Genomic DNA, 16,590 nt, shown 5'->3' with positions numbered 1-16,590 from the left:
TAAAACTTAACATAAATTTATTTTTATAATTTTGGTTAGACATATAATTTCTATTTGTTAAAGTAACTTAAAATGATTTATTAATTTTTTCATATTGGAGAATTCAGACTTTTCTGAATTGAGATATGTCTGTTTATACAGAAGCATAAGGTGTTGCAGCCACAACAGCACATTAAACTTATCCATCCCTTGTTTTATTTTAACTGAATTGTAGACCTATTTTCTTAAAAACTGATCTTACTTTAAGTTTGAATTTATAATTACTACATATACTTCTGAATTTTAAATTCTATGCTTATTATGATCTCAACCACATCATAAATTTTTGATATTTCCAGATTATTCAGATTTTTATTCATCGACTATGTCAGGATGAAAATGGGTTAACCATATATTTTGTTTTCTTTACAATTTTTTTCAAAAAATATACAAAAATTGACTTTACAATTAATCATGTCCAAATTGGAAATTAGCTGAATTTTTAATTTAATTATTCAACTGAAAAAAAAATTGTCTGAATTCTACCCCGGTTTCTTCTATTTACATAAGTGTAATTTTATTTTTGTAGATGATTTCTAGATAAGCTTGCTTAGGTATTGAGATGAAATACAAAAATATAACGAATAAAAACCAAAAATAATGTTAACTTATATGTGGTAGTGCACAAAAAAAATTAGAGAAAATTTTCAACTAATTAAAACTGAAAACTTTAAGCAAGAAATTAAATATTAGACCTAATGAACTATTTATTAAATTAGCCAGTTGTTCTACTGGCTGAGCTACCAAGATTACCATAATATTTAAAGAAGAAAATAACAGAAAAGTAACATTTTCAAATATTAACTTCAAATATACCATCAACATAACATTCTACACTTTCTGAAATTTTTGTTATTTTTATCTGATATTTAATTTACAGTCTATATAATATCTGAAGGCGGGCCCATAGTAAACTATGGCATCCCCTTCACTGTTCTTTACATCACTTATCGACTTCTCCTCACACCAGCAGCCATAGTAGTGTATCCCAAAAGTCACATAAATTAATTTGTAATGACTTGCACCGTACTAATTATGATGCCACTATTGTAGTAATGAAATGTGTTCTGGTAATTTATTATTACAAATAAAATTATTTATGCCTAATATATTGTCCAAGATATATGAAACAATTTATTTTTTTTCAAGTATATTAAACTTTGGTTTTGCTATAAATCAATAGTAACAATGATGTAATAAAAAGTATATGAAATGAGTTGTTTATTTATTGTAGGCAATAATTTTATAATTTTCTTTGACGTGGCGTCATAGTTATGAGAATTATTTTTTTAATAGCATGTACACATTACTTTTGTTGCAACCAGTAGCACACGTTACACATGCCAGGTTAGAGGAGTAGGGTAGAGGCAGCTTAGAGGGAGAACCCGCCTTTAGATTTTACATATACTATAATAATTAACATAATAAATTAACTTTCTTTCAGTATTACAATAATGAAACGACTTTTAAATTCAGTTCACTAACATTTTAGAACTTCAGAACCAATAAACTTGTCCATTTTTTGTTTTAAATACATATTTTTTAATTCTTTGATTTTTTTCTTAAGAAAGTTGCAATACAATCCAATCCTCTTTTCTAGGATTTTGAATTCAATAATTCAACTTCAGTTACCTCAATATAAACAGATCATCTGTCACTAACCGCGATCGATTACGATAATGATTGAAATTCTTGTGAGTGAAGTATTTATTGTCTGGTAGCTTTACTCTTTATCATATCCAATTTCTTCAACCTTTAGACTGAACAGAGGCTTAGGACTACATTCTATTTTTCTAATTGGTGGAAATTGCCACCAATGAGATTTTTCTCTGATGTAAAAAAAAAAACTGGTACAGTTACAAGTATTTAAAAATTTAGGTCTCTGTTAATTATATTCTTTAGATTTCCATGAATTTCCTCAAACAAATGAAATAACTATTGTAAATAAAAACATTTAAGATAATAAATATGTATTTATATAATCAATATATATAATTCCCTAATTGCAATTAATGTTTTATTTAAATTAATTACTTAGTTAATTTGAATATCAATTAACTTAATTCAAAATAAACAGAATAGTATCCAATTGTGATTTGCTTCTAATAAATTTATAAGGTAAGTGTCCAGTATCCAGTACATATGATTAGGGCAACAATGTATGTCATAGATTATTAATGCTATCATTTAGTATCAAATTTAACAAAATATAAAAATGACTTCTTTACAGGAGGTAAAATATTTTACTACACAAAGGTGTAATAACTCACCCTGAATTCAAGAGTATAACTATCATTATAGAGTTATAGAATAACTCTATAACTCGATAGTTATAGAATAACTATCATTATTAAAAATAATAATAGTGTGGTTCTGATGAAAGGCACTACTAACTCAGGCTAAATTTTATTGAATACAACCTAATGAAGAAAGAGGACACAATCATCATTTTTTTGTAACATGAGTACTGTAATATTTTTTAACATAACATATTCTTCCTTTAAACAAAAGTTTGTTTAAATAAATAATTACTTCATTTAAAGAAAAAACTGATTATATTCAAACAAAAATCAATACATCCATAACATTTTTATTAAAAGAAAAACCTGTAATTTTTGAAGAGGTGTTTTGAAAGCATCTTAAAACATATCAAATATAACTAATCTTCTTAATTCAAGAATTAACAAAAAATGTATAACCTGAAATAAATGTTAAAAAATAATAAGAACAAAAACCATGTAGTTATTTTTCTCCTTTAAAAAACAAAGAGCCAACAAAATTATATGCAACTAGAATAATGAATTAACAACAAATTTTCATTTTAAATAAATTTTAATATAATTTAAATTACTTAAGACAAAATATTTAAATTATAAAACTTAATTTATACAAGTACAAATTTTTTCTTAAGTAAAAAGCAACAGATCAAGTCATACGCATTAATTGCATATATCACTTGCATCTATGTCTCTACATAAGTGATGTCATCAATAACAAGTAAAGGACATATACCTTAAAATTTAATTTTGTTAATGATGTAACCATTAACCAGTTAATGCAACAAAAAACATCGTAAATGGTTAACGACGTAACCATTTATCAATAAAAAGTAAAATTAAAATTTTATTTAATTTTGTTATGTTATATAATATTCACTCATTTCCTACTTAGAAGATGGCCTTCGTGAGAGATCACCTATTTTCCCATATATACCAGTTCACTTGGTGAACATCTCAATGTAGTACAGTAACTATACTCTTATCGATGATAAAAATTCAAAAAAGTTCTAATTATATACAAATTTATAAATAATATTGTATTGTAATGGTTTCAAGAAGACATGAGTCATGCCGATTCATGGCTACTGTTCAGAATGCAGTGTTAAAAGCAACAGATATTTCAGTAATGACTACCTTACCTCACAGTTTGGAAAAAGTAGCCACCCATCCTGATGTTAATTTGACTTTATCACCAACAGATTCTTTGTTGTAAGAAAGAAATTCTATGAATTTCACATTCAATAAGATATGTTTGGTTAATATACAAAACTGAGGCAGCAAATTTAAACTGTTTGTATGAATATAAATGGCATTCTACATCAAATTATACATATATATTTGTTATTAAACTAGTAAATTCTGAAAAATTATCTTCCTTGAGTGCATTTCCTTCCAGGTACAAAAGATAATGTTTTTTTTAGTATAAGAGTGGATGTTAACCCTCGGGCAATTATTTTCTTCAAAACACCAAAGTAAAACTAAACTTAAACAACTTTCTCTTTATCTGTTATTAAAATTATTTTTTATCACATATATATTGTTTAAGATGTCTAAAACAGTCAGATGTTTACATTCCAATCGGTACAAAATTTCTGTGTAATACTTTTTTTTATTACAAGTGATAATTAATAACGATGATAATTAAAGCATTCTGTAGATGTAATTTATGAAAAGAAATTCTTTTACTGCCGACATAGAACTCAAAAAATAAAAATTAACAAAATAACATTACAAAATATTACTATTTATGCACTTAAGCACCAGAAATCACAGTGACCTTTATTTTAATGCTGAATTATATTAATCTGCTGCAATCAATCTATATATTAATAAAAAGACATAAATAAAATGAAAAATAATAATTATTACTGTTAACATCATAATATAAAGAAAGCCATACATGTTTATTTTATTTTAAAACAAAAGGTTTACAAAAAAAAATAAGGAAAACCAAACAAAAATCTTAGTTTCAAATGATCATTAGGTTATAGCATAAAAATTTTACACTATTATTTAGTGTAACAATATATGCATTTTTTATGAGCACATCTGTAAAATTTTTACATACACGCTCAAATTGGATTACACGGAAATATGGATTTAATAATTTTTTGGAGGGGGTATAAGCTTTTGTATTTTAAAATTAAGACATTACGTCATAATTGACATTTTCACCATAATCACTCGGTTATAATAACAGCTTAAATATTTTTTCTTGCTATTAAAGAAATGATTTTAATTTTAAATTAAATAATAGACTAACAAAATTAAATATAATAAAAGCTAATATCATTGATATCATATTTATTTTCATATAGTCTTATAATATTAATAGAACATAATTACAAAAATCAAATCACGCACTTTTCATACATGGCTTTACCTCCACCTATCACTTAGGTGTATTATTTGTGACAATAGGTAGCATTTAAGTCTCTGTAGGAAGACAACAAAAATAAATCCCAAACAGAGCACTACACGCTAATCGTGCTATGTATTTAAGAAATGACGAACAAAAAGAAAAAATCCAAGAGGGAAATGTTTCTTTACTGAAAAATCTATCATTATTATTCATTTTCTTATTTTATTTCATCAATACATCATTTATTTATTAGTATATCTTTAAATTAGTAAATTTTATTGTGCCTGGGGATCGCATTGCAAAAGTCTTACAATTGAAGGATCGCTTTTTGCACCTTCAATAAATTCTTCCGATGATAACTTTCCATCTTGATTTTTATCCATTTGTCGGAATATTTTATCAGTTCGTTTCTCTGGAGTGGATTCATCTTCAGGCATTTTCATTACTGATACAACCCTTTTGTAAATTGCCTACAAAAACAAAAAATATGCTTATTAATAAAAAAACAACTTTATCCTAGAACTACCCGCAAATCTATTTTCTTTTTATTCATATTAAGATATCTTGAATAGTAGCATATAAAAAAAAATAAATATATAAATTTGACATATATAATGGGTGATCAAAGTCAAGCGACCCAAATGATATCGAATGCATGCATCGACAAGTTTTCTTGTATTGCACATGATGTTTTTCAGTATAGCAGCAGTGATATTTGATATACATTCCTCAATATTTTGTTTAAGTTCATCAAGTATATGCAGGTTGTGAGTACACATTATCTTTAAAAAAACCCCACATATAAAAATCAGGAGGACTCAGGTCTGATGAATGAGGAGGCCATAGACCGCAATAAATTATCCAGTTATTGAAGAAATCATGAAGAACTTGCATAATTTGCTGTGTGTACAGTTGCTCTGTCTTGTTGTAGCCAGCAATCACATTCATCAGCATGTAGTAAGCCTATAAACTGAATGATTATTTCTTGATACCATTCAGCGTTGCCTCTGAAAAAAAGATAGGCTCGACAATTCTCCAGCGACATACACCACATCCCAATTTTTTACGAATGCAATGACTGTTCATTGAGTATATGTGGGTTCTCTGAAGACCACATTCTGTAATTTTGGCTGTTAACATATCCGCTAAGATGAAACCGTGCTTCATCACTGAAAAAAGCCTTTGTCTAGAACAGATGTGTCATTTCAAATGAAACTTCTAAACCACTGACAATACTGCATTTGTTTCTCCTTATCTGGTTCTTGGAGCTGATGACTTATGTTAATCTGATATGTAATTATAGAAATTTAGTAGCCTAATGAACACTTCTGTAAGATAGCTCAATTTGGTAAGAAAGATTTCGAAGAGAATATTTTGGAGAACAAAGAAGTGTTTCATTTATAGTCTGCAGACTTTCATCAGTTAAAACACTTGGGTGGCCGATATACTTATGATCATGCACACTACCTGTATCTTGAAAATGATTAAATAAACTACATATAGTGAATCTGTTTGGCATATTGGCATCTGGAAAAGCATTTAAAAATCTTCTTTTCTTGACACTTCGTGTATGATTTCAATTCACAGTAACTCCACTAAACAAACTGCTTGGTGCAATGCCCACTGTTGCCTGGAAGTGTGATCTAGCAGAGCTAACATACACTATTCTGTCACACAAAAAATTACCCTAATTAAAACATCTTTTACAAATTTAACTATAATTCCTACAAAACGGAAAAATTTGGGTTGCATGACTTTACGATCACTCTGTATTTATCTATACATTGTTTTACAATGTTATAAACTATAATAAATATTACAATTTCTTTAATCAGGAAAATCTATACTGTAAATGCTCTTCCAACATTTTTTTTTCAAAAACATTTATTTGATATTTAAATCTTGAAATTCACTTCATATTATTTAAATTATGAGTTCATGATTTTTCAGTTCTGCGTACATACAAATCTTCATTTTTCTTAGAAAAAAAGCTTTGTAAAACAGCTTCTCCTATTGAAATTTTAGAAAACGTATATAATTTGATGTATATTCTTTTTTAGTCATAAATTGTAAAACAAAAAATTACCAGTTTTTGGTTGGAGAAGATATGTTGCTTAACAAAGTTTTTTTGAAGATTGTAATATGATATTTATTAAGTAGATTGATAAATATACTTGAAAAAATAATTTTCTTTTCTAACATGTACGTTGCAATCTGTTCAACTAGTGAACAATAAGCAACCCCTCCATGGCTCAATGTGATGAGGATGATTTGTATGATGTGTAAATGAGGTGGAGTCTTGTACAGACTCAGACCAACTATTCTTGAGAAATATGGTAAATTGAATCCCAACCACCAAACTACACTGATATCCACTATCTAGGATTCAAATCTGTAAAAAAGCAATTACCTTTTACTAGGATTTGAACCTCAGAATCTTTGACTTTGAAGATCAGCTATTAAACAGGTGTTTTTCTGATGATTTTACCACCAGCCCAGTGGGCAAAATATATAAAGTATTTTGCTCCAACAAACATCTTTATTTTAAGATTTTTGAAAGGTGTTTTACAGCTGGTTAGCAGTATTTCAGCTGCTGGTTCTGGAGTTAACCTTTTAGCTGTTTGACAAGTATGCCTTTTGTAGGATTTTTGGGAACCAAGCATTAAAAAATAACTTTTTGATAAATTCGTAACAGATGTGAAGAATAAAAAAAACAAATTTCATACATTATGTTTTTAGTTATCATAGCATAGATGGTCAAATCTCTCTTTTTGGAAATTTAGAAATCTCTTCAATGCCAGGATTCTTAAACAGGAAATTTTATTATTTCAGTCAACGGATCTGCCACAATTTCTGTACAGGTTTGGCTGTATTTTTAACACTGTCAGCCAGTTTTATTAATGTTTACTTTTAGCTTGTAATAGAAACTTTCTATTCAAGATTTTATGACTTACATATAGATACGATTTTATGAATCACTGATGATACTTATTTTTCTCTTATACGAGGAGTGTTCAAAAAGTAACGAGAATTTTTGTTTTTTGGAAAGAATTTTATTTATTCATCTACATTAATGTTATCCGCATCAAAATAGTCCCCATTAGATATTATACACTTATGTCAGCGCTATTTCCAATCCCCGAAACTCGATCTTTGGAATAGCGTTTAGATCTTTCAGCTATTCACTTTTAATCTCATCTATGCTTGTAAAACGACGACCCTTTAAGATTCTCTTTATTTTTGAGAGTAGAGAAAAGTCACACGGAGCCAGGTCTGGCAAATATGGCGGCTGGGGTATCATTACATTGTTGTTGTTTTTGGCTAAAGATTGATGAACAAACAATGAAGTGTAAGCAGGCGCATTATCATGGTGCAAAAGCCATGAATTGTTTCACCACAAATCCAGGCATTTTTTTGGATTGCTTCACGCAAACGATGTTAAACTGGTAGGTAATATTCCTTATTGATTGTTTGACCTTGTGGCAAGAACTCATGATGCACTATGCCGTTAAAATTGAAGAACAAGATGAGTATAACCACATACGACCGTACTTGTCGACCTTTTTTTTGGTCTTGGTGATCCAGAATGCTTCCACTGGTACGACTGAGCCTTAATTTCAACATCATATCTGTAAATCCATGTTTCATCACCTGTTATAACGTTTCAGTAGTTCTGCATCATTGTTGACTTCATTTAGTAACTCCTGAGCAACATCCATTCGCCACTGTTTTTGTTCGCAATTCAAAAATTTTGGAACAAATTTTGCTGTCACACGTTTCATACCCAAAACATCTGAAAAAATTTTATGGCACTAGCCAATTGATATCCCAACATCATCAGCAACTTCTCTGATTGTGATTTGGTGATCATTCATCATGATTTTTTTTTACATTTTCCACGTTTTCATCGGTTGTTGAAGTGCTAGGGTGTACAGGGTGCTCTTCAAGGTCTTCACAACCTTCTTGTTAACACTTATACCACTCATAAACCCTTGCTTTACTCATAGCAGACTCACCAAAAGCAATATTTAACATTTTTAAAACATTGCTACACGTAATTCCATTCTTATAGCAAAATTTAAAACAAATTCTCTTATCCATTTTTTATACAAATAAAAAATCGCTGATTGTATCAAAACATGTGTTATCCTTTTGACAGCTGACAACAAAGTAAACATCAAATATGTCTAAAAATGTACAGATACTTTTCAGACATGTTTACCAATACAACAACGAAAATCCCAAGAATCAGACTAATACAACCTGCTAAATTTCAAAATTCTCGTTACTCTTTGAACACACCTCGTATCACCTAAACCCAGTCTTTTTAAAGACACATTATTCTTTATTAAGGATATTTAAAACTTTCTATTTCTAAAAAAAGAGAAATATTAACATGATAACTGCTTTTGTTATTTACATACAAAGTACAGTAATTATTTTTGCATGCAATTTATGTACAACATTAGGGGGGGAAAAAAAAATTCAGCTTATAGTAAGGTATAGAAAAGTTAAATCAGTAATGTTTACAGTAATGGAATAGACCATACATGATCATAAAGTAAACAATTCAACACATATCATAAAAAGATAAACTGTTATGATACCACCATACAGCTTACAGTCTGACTTTGATTTTTAACATTATAGAACCATATAAATAATGCATCAATCAACTTCTTTGAAAAGTGATAATTTTTATAATTACAGTTAAGAAATGGCACAAACAAACTTACAGTAACAATTTCAAGCATTTCTTGTCGTGAAATGAACCCGTTACCATCAAGATCATACATACTAAATGCCCACTTCAGTTTAGTTTCTGTTCGAGTTTTCCACGAGATGTCACCGAAAGGGCGCATAAAAATTCCCGGAAGTCAATTGTTCCATCTCCATTAGCATCAAACGTACGAAACACATGTTCAGCAAACTGAAATAACACAAAAAAAACAAAAATTGTGACATATGTAAATCAACATGTCAATAAAAGAAAAACTACGAGAATCAGTAATGAACAAAATAAAATGTATAATTTTTACCGATTTCAACAAACAGTTGATTTTCAGTCAACAGCAAAAACAGATAAATCAATAAAGAAAGTACGGAAAAATTAATGTAACAACTCAATTTAATATTCAGGAGAAGTAAGTAAGCAGTAAAAAAGAGTCACACAAAGCTGTCTGGATCCTGAAATCCAAAATAGAAAAATTGTATTTACTAACAATCGAAGATACCTAAAAAATAAACAAAAAACAACCTTTCTATAAATGTAAAATTCAGGTGTTACAATAATATAGTCAGACCAGTGATCTTGCTTGGAATTGAAACAGCAAATCTGGCTGCCCGTAAGAACGTTTTCTCAAAATCAAAATAAAAATACAAAGAAGAGTCTATAATTCCAGAAAAGCAGAAGAAGGGTACATACTAAAAATCAAATAATAACATTTATAAAACCCAAGATTTGAAAAATGCAATTACAAGTCATATTCATAAAGTAATGGCCATCAGCTTATATTTAAATATTAGCGGGTCTGAACACACTTACAAGTATGCAGGGCCATCTATCGGCTATTTACAAAGCCACTGTAGTTGTTATTTCTCAGATTCAGTTGTTTAAAAATTCAAGTGGAGTATACAATTAGTGATTTTAATATATAATGACTGCTGGGTAGTACTAACCTTTGTATTTTATTCCGGTAATAATATCCTTTACCCCAGCTATTCCACAGGAATCGATAGATTATAACATTTAAATAATTCATTAAAATTTTAATGATAATTTCTTAAAAAATGTAATAATTTCTAAAACTTCTGCTGCTTAATTATTTTTTAGTGAACCTATTTTAACAAAGTGATAAGTAAAGTAAATAAGTAAGTAAATAATCCTATTTCATGCAATCATAAATTGATGAAGAAGATATAATTTGCTTTGTAACCGGTGTTTCTAAAGCATTAATTTGTGGGATCATTAAAATATCACTGTTTTAAAGCAATTTTTTTTTAATCATTAAATCTACTTATATAAATTTTTTAATGGGAACAGTGATTTGTATTTGTGCTTTATATCAAGTTATATTTAGTTTCATAACATATCTAATGTAACCATAAATTGTTTTATTGGTGCTACAAATTTGTTAATAAAAAATATTTTAAAAGATAAGTCATAGTTGGGCATTTCTAAACAAATAAATCTACTGGTTAATGTATTTTGTTCATACTCAATATTCATCCTTAATAAAATAGTTGTGTTTTACAGATCATAATTTCTTAAAACTGATTCTTTAATATCATACCTAAAATAATTAATGATTTGAGATTATTAAACAATACTACAAAACAAACATTTGTTTTTTTTTTTATTACAATTAATAAATTTAATTGAAATATTACATGCAGCAAATAGTTTTCATCTCATTTGTTATAATTTAATTAGTATGTAGGCTAATGTGTAATGTAGGTTAATGGGAAATCAGGGAAAAAATATTGAATGTTACAAAGTTTTAAAATCTGACATTACCTTGTTATCTAGCAATTTATTTCTGTACATTTCCTTTATTGTTTTAGAAGAATGAAATATTATGAATTATTCCTGTTTAATAAGTAGCAGCGAAAAGAAAACTAGAAAATCCATGCTTTAGCAGAAGAAACCAATAATGTTTATGCATTAATCTCTTGTCTATAATATTTAGTTTTCCTTTGTTCTTTGTTTGTTGTGAGCTCTTTACTGCAAAGTTTATCTTTGTTGTTACGGCTTATTTTTTTTTTTTAATATTTGTGTTTCTTAAAAAAAAAATTGTTTGTAGGTTATAATCTATAAAAAACTGTTAAATAAGGTTAAACTGTAGCTATAAATTCCTGAGATATTTTGAGAACATTAATCCTGAAGGATATAAAGTTATCTAATTAATTCTAATAAATAACAAAATTCAATACTGAATCTTGTAAAATCTTTTAGAAGTTTAGGTTAACCTAGAAATTTAGCAAATATGACTGCAGTAAGTTTATTTGAAGATTTAAATGTACTGGAAATGTGCAATGTATGTAAAAAATCATGATTATAATATTACAATTGTTGTATTGTAATACAATTCATTTAAAATTTTTAATTACAAATTAAATTTAGTATTCAAGTATCATGTTTCAATTCATTTGTAGTAACACAATAATCAAGAGAAATATCTGAAAGAATTCAATATTCCCACTTTGTTAGCTTAATTAATGAATTAACATTAAATTTTAATTAATTTCACCACTAAAATAGAAATGTCCTTTTTATAATACTGTAGTTTATTGAAATAAATCAACTTAAAAAGAAAAATTGTGTAAAATTAATTAATAAACGGAATCTGCTGTAATAAAATTAAATGTTTTACATTAATTTTTTGAAAAAACTGGCATTCGTTGCTTTTTCCTCTGTCTCGTATAATATATATACACATAAGACCTGTAAATAAACTAACAAAACTAGTTTTTTTGGGAGCCAAAGTGGCAACATTTCATTTACACTCAAACATATTCTCTGAAGTAATACCGGAACAGTTTATAGTCTAAACAGGAAAAAAAACAGGCATCATCTTCTGTTTTGAGTTTTTCCAATGTATATCTTTAATTTTTATATAACAATGAATTGTTTTTTTTTTTTTTTTTTTTTTTTTCCTCCTCTATGAATCATGAGACCTTGCCGTTGGTGAGGGGGCTTGAGTGCTCAGGGATACAGAGTAGCTGGACCGAAGGTGCAACCATATCGGAGAGGTATCTGTTGAGAGCCAGACTAAGGAATGATTCCTGAAAGAGGGCAGCAGCTCTTTCAGTAGTTGTTAGGGGCGTGAGTCACAATGACTTAAACGGCCGTATCAACATCACTCAGTCCTCTGAGTACTGCGCAGCTGAAAGCAATGGAAAACTACAGCTGCTTTTTTTCCAAGAAAATGTGGCTCTCTGCATTTTCACATAGCAACAATGGAGGCGCCTTCCTTGGTAAAATATTCCGGAGGTAAAATAGTCCCCCGTTCGGATCTCCGGGTGGGGACTACTAAGGAAGGGGTCACCAGAAAATTAAAAAATAACATTCTACGAGTCGGAGCGTGGAATGTTAGAAGCTTAAAAAAGGTTGGTAGGCTAGAAAATTTAAAAAGGGAAATGGATAGGGTGAATGTGGATATAGTAGGAATTAGTGAGGTTCGGTGGGAAGAGGAAGGCGACTTTTGGTCAGGTGATTTTAGAGTAATTAACTCAGCGTCAAATAATGGGCAGGCAGGAGTAGGTTTCGTGATGAACAAGAAGATAGGGAGGAGAGTGGAGTATTTCAAAACGCATAGCGATAGAATCATTGTAATAAGGATAAAATCAAAACCTAAACCGACAACGATTGTTAACGTTTATATGCCTACAAGCGCCCATGATGATGATGAGGTAGAGTGTGTATACAAAGAGATTGATGAAGCAATTAAACACGTAAAGGGAGATGAAAATTTAATAATAGTTGGAGATTGGAATGCAAGCATTGGAAAAGGCAAGGAAGGAAATATAGTGGGTGAATATGGGCTGGGCAAAAGGAATGAAAGAGGGGACCGACTTATAGAATTTTGCACGAAGTATAATTTAGTAATTGCCAACACCCAATTTAAAAATCATAATAGAAGAATATACACTTGGAAAAAGCCAGGCGATACTGGAAGGTATCAGATAGATTATATCATGGTTAAGCAAAGATTTAGAAATCAACTCGTTGACTGCAAAACTTACCCTGGAGCAGACATTGATAGCGACCATAATTTGGTGATAATGAAATGTAGATTGGGGTTTAAAAACCTGAAGAAAAGTTGTCAGATGAATCGGTGGAATTTAGAGAAGCTTGAGGAAGAGGAGGTAAAGAAGATTTTTGAGGAGGACATCGCAAGAGGTCTGAGTAAAAAAGATATGGTAGAAAATGTAGAAGAAGAATGGGAGAATGTTAAAAAGGAAATTCTTAAATCAGCTGAAGCAAACTTAGGCGGAATAAAGAGAACTGGTAGAAAACCTTGGGTTTCAGACGATATATTGCAGCTGATGGATGAACGTAGAAAATATAAGAATGCTAATGATGAAGAAAGTAAAAGGAACTATCGGCAATTAAGAAATGCTATAAATAGGAAATGCAAACTGGCGAAAGAAGAGTGGATTAAAGAAAAGTGTTCAGAAGTGGAAAGAGAAATGAACATTGGTAAAATTGACGGAGCATACAGGAAAGTTAAGGAAAATTTTGGGGTACATAAATTAAAATCTAATAATGTGTTAAACAAAGATGGTACACCAATATATAATACGAAAGGTAAAGTCGATAGATGGGTGGAATATATTGAAGAGTTATACGGAGGAAATGAATTAGAAAATGGTGTTATAGAGGAAGAAGAGGAAGTTGAGGAGGATGAAATGGGAGAAACAATACTGAGATCTGAATTTAAGAGAGCATTAAAAGATTTAAATGGCAGAAAGGCTCCTGGAATAGACGGAATACCTGTAGAATTACTGCGCAGTGCAGGTGAGGAAGCGATTGATAGATTATACAAACTGGTGTGTAATATTTATGAAAAAGGGGAATTTCCGTCAGACTTCAAAAAAAGTGTTATAGTTATGATACCAAAGAAAGCAGGGGCAGATAAATGTGAAGAATACAGAACAATTAGTTTAACTAGTCATGCATCAAAAATCTTAACTAGAATTTTATACAGAAGAATTGAGAGGAGAGTGGAAGAAGTGTTAGGAGAAGACCAATTTGGTTTCAGGAAAAGTATAGGGACAAGGGAAGCAATTTTAGGCCTCAGATTAATAGTAGAAGGAAGATTAAAGAAAAACAAACCAACATACTTGGCGTTTATAGACCTAGAAAAGGCTTTCGATAACGTAGATTGGAATAAAATGTTCAGCATTTTAAAAAAATTAGGGTTCAAATACAGAGATAGAAGAACAATTGCTAACATGTACAGGAACCAAACAGCAACAATAACAATTGAAGAACATAAGAAAGAAGCCCTAATAAGAAAGGGAGTCCGACAAGGATGTTCCCTATCTCCGTTACTTTTTAATCTTTACATGGAACTAGCAGTTAATGATATTAAAGAACAATTTAGATTCGGAGTAACAGTACAAGGTGAAAAGATAAAGATGCTACGATTTGCTGATGATATAGTAATTCTAGCCGAGAGTAAAAAGGATTTAGAAGAAACAATGAATGGCATAGATGAAGTCCTACGCAAGAACTATCGCATGAAAATAAACAAGAACAAAACAAAAGTAATGAAATGTAGTAGAAATAACAAAGATGGACCACTGAATGTGAAAATAGGAGGAGAAAAGATTATGGAGGTAGAAGAATTTTGTTATTTGGGAAGTAAAATTACTAAAGATGGACGAAGCAGGAGCGATATAAAATGCCGAATAGCACAAGCTAAACGAGCCTTCAGTAAGAAATATAATTTGTTTACATCAAAAATGAATTTAAATGTCAGGAAAAGATTTTTGAAAGTGTATGTTTGGAGTGTCGCTTTATATGGAAGTGAAACTTGGACAATCGGAGTATCTGAGAAGAAAAGATTAGAAGCTTTTGAAATGTGGTGCTATAGGAGAATGTTAAAAATCAGATGGGTGGATAAAGTGACAAATGAAGAGGTATTGCGGCAAATAGATGAAGAAAGAAGCATTTGGAAGAATATAGTTAAAAGAAGAGACAGACTTATAGGCCACATACTAAGGCATCCTGGAATAGTCGCTTTAATATTGGAAGGACAGGTAGAAGGGAAAAATTGTGTAGGCAGGCCACGTTTGGAGTATGTAAAACAAATTGTTGGGGATGTAGGATGTAGAGGGTATACTGAAATGAAACGACTAGCACTAGATAGGGAATCTTGGAGAGCTGCATCAAACCAGTCAAATGACTGAAGACAAAAAAAAAAAAAAAAAAAAAAAGAATTGTTTTTTGATAATTTTTGACAAAATTTTATAAGAAATTGATTTCTAAATAGAAGGGTGTTAGTAGTAAATATGTAGTTATATGAACAGCGGGTTTATATTTAGTCTATTGTTGTCAGATAATTAAATGGTTTGTTGTGCATTTCAAAAATGAATGATACTAATTATGTGCAATCAATTTTTGTGTTAAATTCAGTGAGAATGCTACTGAAATGTTTTTCAAAATTAAAACAATGTATAAAGATGATGCTCTGTCAAGACCCGAAATTTTTAGGTGGTTTAAAGCATTTTCAAATGGCCAGGAATCAGTTGTAGATGATCCACCCTCTGGAAGATTGTTAACATCAAATAGTTATAATAAACTGTCAAAATTATTGCACCGTACCACAGTCAATTAAATTTTAACAAAAAATTGGACATGAAAAAAGTCTGTGCAAAATTTGTTCTAAAAAAATCTCATTGTTGAATAGAAAAAGAACAGGGTGGAAGTGTAACGCAATCTTCTAGGTGAAATTGAAAGTGATCCTGATTTTTTAAAAAATATTTAGAATACAACACAGGGCAAGGAATGTCACATTTTAAACTCAACATGTCCCAAAAAAGTAAAAATGAGGAAATCAGAATCATGCTAATTTGTTTCTTCGATAGTAATGGAATTATCCATAAGTTGTTTTTACCTACAGCACACAATTTAAATGAATATATTTACAGAGAAATTCTTGATACACTGTAGAAAAAATTTGCCGGTCATCAAAGAAAACTGGATGCTACATCACTCTCTATTAATTATTTTTTGGAAAAGAAAAACATTCCTGTAGTTCCTTAACCACCTGAGTTTAATCCCTGTTCCTGACTAAAAAAAACACCTCAAAGGACACCATTTTACCAAAGTATAAAAAATTAATAAAAACATAACCTACCACCTGAAGGATTTCTGGAGAACACTACTATAAAGTTTGGTAG

At 29.7% G+C, this 16,590-nt stretch overlaps 1 pseudogene; it reads right to left on the bottom strand.

Annotated features, from left to right (window-relative positions):
* Positions 1 to 2,613: 2,613 nt before the first annotated feature.
* LOC142327609 (neurocalcin homolog) lies at positions 2,614 to 16,532 on the bottom strand (annotated as a pseudogene).
* Between the last annotated feature and the right edge of the window lie 58 nt (positions 16,533 to 16,590).

Source organism: Lycorma delicatula, chromosome 7 (assembly GCF_047948215.1).
Source record: "Lycorma delicatula isolate Av1 chromosome 7, ASM4794821v1, whole genome shotgun sequence".
Lineage (NCBI taxonomy): Eukaryota > Metazoa > Arthropoda > Insecta > Hemiptera > Fulgoridae > Lycorma > Lycorma delicatula.
This window is presented reverse-complemented; position numbering and strand designations above follow the sequence as displayed.